A 6,930-nucleotide genomic window follows, 5' to 3' on the forward strand; every position below is an offset into this window, starting at 1 on the left:
TCTTCCTCTAAGGAAAGCAGTAAAATGGGTCAATTTATCCTCTCAATGGGGCTTCCCTGGTAGCTCAGCTGGTAAAGAATCTGCCTGCAGTGTAGGAGACCTGGATTTGATCCCTGGGTTGGGAAGATCCAGTGGAGGAGGGCATGGCGACCCTCTCCAGTATTCTTGCCTGGAGAATCCCCACGAACAGAGGAGCAGCTAAGCATAGCACAGCATCGTCTCACTATTGCTTGATGAGGTGTAGTGAAACTAACTAGGGAAATCAGGCTGCAATGCAGTGAAAATGCTCCCTGCCTCCCCGTTTTTCCAAATGAAGCTGGAGGGGGGGGACATCTCCTTTCTTCAAGAGCAGAAAAAATGAGTATGGCCACAGAATGTCCAGGTTCTTGACCAGCATTTGGGAAGAGGGAAGTGAAGTGAAATGAAAGTCGCTTAGTCGTATCCAATTCTTTGAGACCCCATGAACTGTAAGTCCATGGAATTCTCCAGGCCAGAATACTGGAGAGGGTGACCTATCCCTTCTCCAGGGGATCTTCCCGACCCAGGAATTGAACTGAGGTCTCCTGCATTGCAGGTGGATTCTTTACCAACTGAGCTATGAGCAAGACTGGAGAGGGAAGGCAGGTACTTTTACTTCTTGCTAGTGGACAGGTTTTACCAAAGAAAACTCATTGTCAAGGACAGTATTAGGAACTTCCATAATGTCCAAGGCAGTTTCCAAAACTAACCTTCCGCCTCCTGGCTCAGAGTCCTACTCTCAGTCTGAATAGTGAAATGAGCCAAGGGCATAGTCACAAAGCCTGTTATTGTTTGCAGTCTCCCCAGGGACCTCCCCATACAATCCGCCTGTCCACACACCCCACTCCCTTTACTACTCACCCCCTTCATTCTTCCACGTCCTCCACGCACGTCCTCCTCCCTCTGAAAACTGTCCCTTATTTTGGTGGAGTGGTGTGGGAGGAGAAGGAGAAAGAGTGGAGGCTACCCTGAGACTTACTGTGCTTGGAGTGTATCTCAGGACCAGAGCTCTGTACTGGGTAACCTCCCTCCTGCACTCCTCTGGCTTCCTTTAGCCAGTATTGTGCTTTGCATGCTCAGCTGTGTCTGACTTTTTACAACCCATGGACTGTAGCCCACCAGGCTCCTCTGTCCATGGATTCTCCAGGCAAGAATACTGGAGTAGGTTGCTATTTCCTACTCCAGGGGATCTTCCCAACCAAGGAATCCAATCCACGTCACTTGCATCCCCTACACTGGCAGGCAGATTCTTTACCACTGCATCACCTGGGAAGCCCAAATCATTCAATAATTGAATTGCTTTTGCAGCTCAGAAGTCAAGGACATCAAAAAAAAAAAAAAAAAAGAAGAAGAAGAAGTTAAGGACATCAAAAAAAAAAAAAAAAAGAAGAAGAAGTTAAGGACATCAAGACATCTCCAAAATCCTGCCTGCAAAAAAGGATAGCTAGGGGGAGATTATAATCCAGGGCTCTTCCTTCCCCAGACAGAATAAACATGAGAAATGCCACACTGAATCTCTTTGACCTTTTTCTAGGTTTCATCAGATCTAATGCTTCCTCTGATTAACTCAGTCTTTCTTGGTCTGTTATCTTATCCAAGGTTAACATATTTACTTTCTTACTGCTTCTAGTTTGAGAAAGGTTATGATTCTTGGGTTCTTTTGTAAGATGGTATATTCCACCACATGGACTTCCCTGGTGGCTCAGACAGTAAATAATCTGCCTGCAGTGCAGAAGACCTGGGTTCAATCCCTGTGTCTGAAAGATCCTCTGGAGTAAGAGATGGTAACCCACTCCAGTATTCTTGCCTGGAGAATCCCATGGACAGAGGAACCTGGTGGGCTACAGTCCAAACGGCCACAATCAGACATGACTGAGTGACTAATACACACACACACGCACACACACACACACATTCCATTGCCAACTCCAGATTGGCATGTGTAAAATTTTTTATGATAAGTTCAAATAATTGCAAAAGATACAATTCTGCCATACTGTTTATCTAGTACCCCACTCATGATACTAGAGAAAAGTGTGAGCATCAACAGAGGCCCTGTACAGCTAAACATAAATAAATAAACAAAACTCTTTAAAAAATCTAATAATATGCATCATGAAGATGACCTCATTTGTGAATTTTAACTTTAAAATAGACATAGAGATCATAGATGGGTAGATAGACAAATGAATGAATAAAAAAAGAGAGAAATGATAGAGCAAGGGGTCTTGTTTTGAATTTGTTATCTAAATAAAGTAAGATGGAATCACTTAGAAAATTTCTCTCTGAATCTGTCCTTTTTCACCAAGAAATTCTCCCTTAGCAGCTATGAATTCTTTAATTGGTTCCTCCGGTATCTTGGAGACTACCTAGTGTAGGAAGTTGCATTCTGTTATTTTCAGAGCATCCCATTGGTTGCAACTTTTGGTGCACTCTGTTCCTGTGGAAGGGGATCACACAAGGGCCTAAATATCATCTTCAAGGTTGATTGCCATACACACATGATGGTTGTTCAATATATATGTTTTCAAGTAAATAATTTTGTTCTACCTTTATAATTTAAGACTTAGAGACCCACCTTATCTCTAAATAACTTAACACTTAGAGACTCTCCCACCCCCATATTGGACAGCCTACAAGGTGAATCATTTCAATTTTCAAATAGAAAGTGAAAAACAGCAACCCAGAAATGATACAGTCATGATATTTTTGCTCACTTCAAATACTTAAACAGGACACTGGAAAATATTTTAAATTAGCGGTATTTCAGGAAACTTAGGTAGTGTGGTTGCTGTCATATCAGGTAACCCTATTAATCAGAATTTTCAGATCCTTCCACTTGTATAGAGCTTCCAGTTGTAGAAAACATTTTCACATATATGATCTCATTTGCACTCATAAAAGCTCTGAGAAGACAGAATAGATTTTATTCCAACTTTACATATGAGGATACTTGACTGGGTCCCAATTTTACTTTTTTTCTAAACTTTTTTGGCCACGTTTTGTGGCATGCAGGATCTTAGTTCCCCAACCAGAGATCAAACCCTTGCTCCCTGCATTGGGAGCTCTGAGTCTTAACCTCATGTGTGTGTGTGTGTGTGTGTGGGCGCGCACGTGCATGCATTCAGTTGTGTCTGATTCTTTGTGACTCCATGGACTGTAGCCCACCAGGCTCCTCTGTCCATGGAATTTTCCAGGCAATAATACTGGAGTGGGTTGCTATTTCCTACTCCAGGGGATCTTCCTGACTCAGGGATCAAACCCACATCTCTTGCATGTCCTGCATTGGCAGCAGGATTCTTTACCACCGTGCCTCTTGGGTAGGTCCCAATTTTAATAAGCATAACCAGGAGTAAAACCTTGTTTTCTGATTCCTATTCCAGGAAGGGTATGAACTATCAGAAAAGACTTTGAGGAGGAACTTGCATAGGATAGGTGGGTTTTGCTACTAGAAAACACAACCCCAACATCTCAATGGCTCAAAACAACAGAGATTTGTCACGTAAGTCCAACGCAGACGGGTTGACTTTTCAAGGCAAATGCCCTCCACACAGCACTTTAGTGATCCACCCTTTTAAAGCTGCCCCATGGTTACCACGTGGGGAAGAGGATCTTTCAATGGAAGTCAAATGCTTTGGTTTTACAACAACATTTGCTGCCTCCCCCGACCCCATAGCCTGTGGGCCAGAACTACTCATAACATGCTATCTGACTGCAAGGTGTCCGTGTGCAGATTGGAAAAGAATTTCCAGACAGGAGGCAGAATGAAAGGAGAATAAAATTTATTAGAATGAGGGAGGAGGGGGGTTGCTGCCAGTACAGCAGGCCAGCTTCCTGATAATCAGGGAGAGCTGACCCCTCACATGGGTGCTTAGTCTGCTTTTATAGCTGGAGAACAAAGGAGCAGGTTAGGGGTCTTGCAAATCATTTGCTGATTGGATGAGGTATGTGTGCATTCCCTATATAGGGGTGAATGAAGGGTAAGACATACCTTTCCTTGTATGGGACAGATAGGGGACAGGCCATGCTACACAGGAGGGCTCAAAAGTTCTGCAATGGTTACAGCATGGCGGGAAGGGTTATAAGGGTCTGGGTTTTTTCCTGTTCCTGAACTTCAAGACCTTTCTTGCTCATCTTGTTCTTTTTTTTTTAATATTTATCATTTTTTAAAATTTTGGCTGCATCAGGTCTTGGGCTTCCCAGGTGGCCCAGTGGTAAAAAAATCCACCTGCCAAGCAGGAGATGCAGTTTTGATCCCTGGGTCAGGAAGATCCCCTTTCCGAAGAGGAAATGGCAACCTACTCCATTATGCTTGCCTGAAAAATCCCAGGGACAGAAGAGTCTGGTGGGCTACAGTCCATAGGGTTGCAAAAAAGTCAGACACAACTTAGTGACTGAGCATGCCCACATCAGATCTCAGTTGTGGCACATAGAATCTCAGCTGCTGCTTGTGGACCTCTCTATAGTTGTGGCACTGGGCTTGGTTGCTCTGAGGCATGTGGGCTCTTAGTTCCCTGACCAGGGATCGAATGTGTCACCTGCTTTGCAAGGCACATTCTTAACCACGGGACAACCAAAGAAGTCCCCTCATCTTGTTCTTTTTTCCTCAGGGGACCATATAAGGGGACAGGGAATTATATGTTTTCTGTGTTCCAAGGGCATGGGTGAGCACCCACACTCTCCACCATGAATAAATATCGAAGAATAAATAGCATTTGTAGAAGTAGGAGGAGGCCCCTCAAGGACACTAATGAAAACAGTGAAATACACACATAACACCAAACCTTTTTGAAAGCTCAATGCTGGGTTCTCTCACACACATTTTTATTAGTTGATTCTGACAACAATTCGCCTGGAAGGTGAATATTGTTCCTTCTTTTATGGTTTAGGAAACTGAAGTTTATAGATGTGAGAAATGGAATATTTCCTGCCATATCATTAAACAAGGATGTCACAATCATCAGCAATTGCAGCCCTCCAATGTGGGATGGTGAACCCTGAGGGAGCTCAGGAAGGAGAAGAATATCTGCTATCTAGATGCTGGAAAGATTGAAGGCAGGAGGAGAAGGGGATGACAGAGGATGAGATGGTTGGATGGCATCACAGACTTGATGGACATGAGTTTGAGTAGGCTCCGGGAGTTGGTGATGCACAGAGGAAGCCTGATGTGCTGTAGTCCATGGGGTTGTAAAGAGATGGACATGACTGAGCTGAGCGACTGAACTGAACTGAGCAGCCATCTGACTGCAGCCACTCCCCATGGTGAACCCAGAGGCAAAGAAGCTCAGGAAGGGAAAACAAAGGATACTGGCCACAGATTAACTAAGATGTAGGGCAACGGCAACCCACTCGAGTACTCTTGCCTGGAAAATCCCATGGACAGAGGGGCCTGGTGAGCTGCAGTCCATGGGGTCACAAAGAGTCGGACACGACTAAGCGACTTCACTTTCACTTTTCACTTTCATGCATTGGAGAAGGAAATGGCAACCCACTCCAGTGTTCTTGCCTGGAGAATCCCAGGGACGGGGGAGCCTGGTGGGCTGCCATCTATGGGGTCGCACAGAGTCGGATACAACTGAAGCGACTTAGAAGCTTAGCAGCATATCAAAGGAACAAAGCTGGTGGAGGTGATGGAATTCCAGATGGGCTATTTCAAATCCTAAAAGATGATGCTGTGAAAGTGTTGCTGTCAATATGCCAGCAAATTTGGAAAACTCAGCAGTGGCCAGAGAACTGGAAAAGGTCAGTTTTCATTCCAGTTCCAAAGAAAGGCAATGCCAAAGAATGCTCAAACTACCACACAATTGCACTTATCTCAAACGCTAACAAAGTAATGCTCAAAATTCTCCACATCAGGCTTCAACAGTATGTGAACCGTGAACTTCCAGGTGTTCAAGCTGGATTTAGAAAAGGCAGAGGAACCAGAGATCAAATTGCCAATGTCTGCTGGATCATTGAAAAAACAAGAGTTCCAGAAAAACATTTACTTCTGCTTTACTGACTATGCCAAAGCCTTTGACTGTGTGGATCACAACAAACTGGAAAATTCTTCAAGAGATGGGAATACCAGACCACCTGACCTGCCTCCTGCAAAACCTGTATGCAGGTCAAGAAGCAACAGCTATAACTGGACATGGAACAACAGACTTGTTCCAAATTGGGAAAGGAGTACGTCAAGGCTGTATATTGTCACCCTGCTTACTTAACTTGTATGCGGAGTACATCATGTGAAATGCCGGGCTGGATGACGCACAAGCTGGAATCAAGACTGCTGGGAGAAATATCAATAACCTCAGATACGCAGATGACACCATCCTTATGGCAGAAAGTGAAGAAGAACTAAAGAGCCTCTTGTTGAAAGTGAAAGAGGAGAGTGAAAAAGTTGGCTTAAAGCTCAACATTCAGAAAACTAAGATCATGGCATCCGGTCCCATCACTTCATGGCAAATAGAAGGGGAAACAATGGAAATAGTGAGAGACTTTACTTTTTTTGAGCTTCAAAATCATTTCAGATGGTGACTGTAGCCATGAAATTAAAAGACGCTTGCTCCTTGGAAAAAAAGTTATGACCAACCTAGACAGCATATTAAAAAGCAGAGTCATCACTTTGCTAACAAAGGTCCATCTAGTCAAAGCTATGGTTTTTCCAGTAGTCATGTATGGATGTGAGAGTTGGACTATAATGAAAGCTGAGCACCGAAGAATTGATGCTTTTGAACTGTTTTTGTTGGAGAAGACTCTTGAGAGTTCCTTGGACAGCAAGGAGATCCAACCAGTCAATCCTTAAGGAAATCAGTCCTGAATATTCATTGGAAAGACTGATGATGAAGCTGAAACTCCAATACTCTGGCCACCTGATGTGAAGAACTGTTTCATTTGAAAAGAACCTGATGCTGGGAAAGATTTAAGGCA

The sequence above is a fragment of the Bos indicus x Bos taurus genome, chromosome 15 (genome assembly GCF_003369695.1).
Source record: "Bos indicus x Bos taurus breed Angus x Brahman F1 hybrid chromosome 15, Bos_hybrid_MaternalHap_v2.0, whole genome shotgun sequence".
Classification (NCBI taxonomy): domain Eukaryota; kingdom Metazoa; phylum Chordata; class Mammalia; order Artiodactyla; family Bovidae; genus Bos; species Bos indicus x Bos taurus.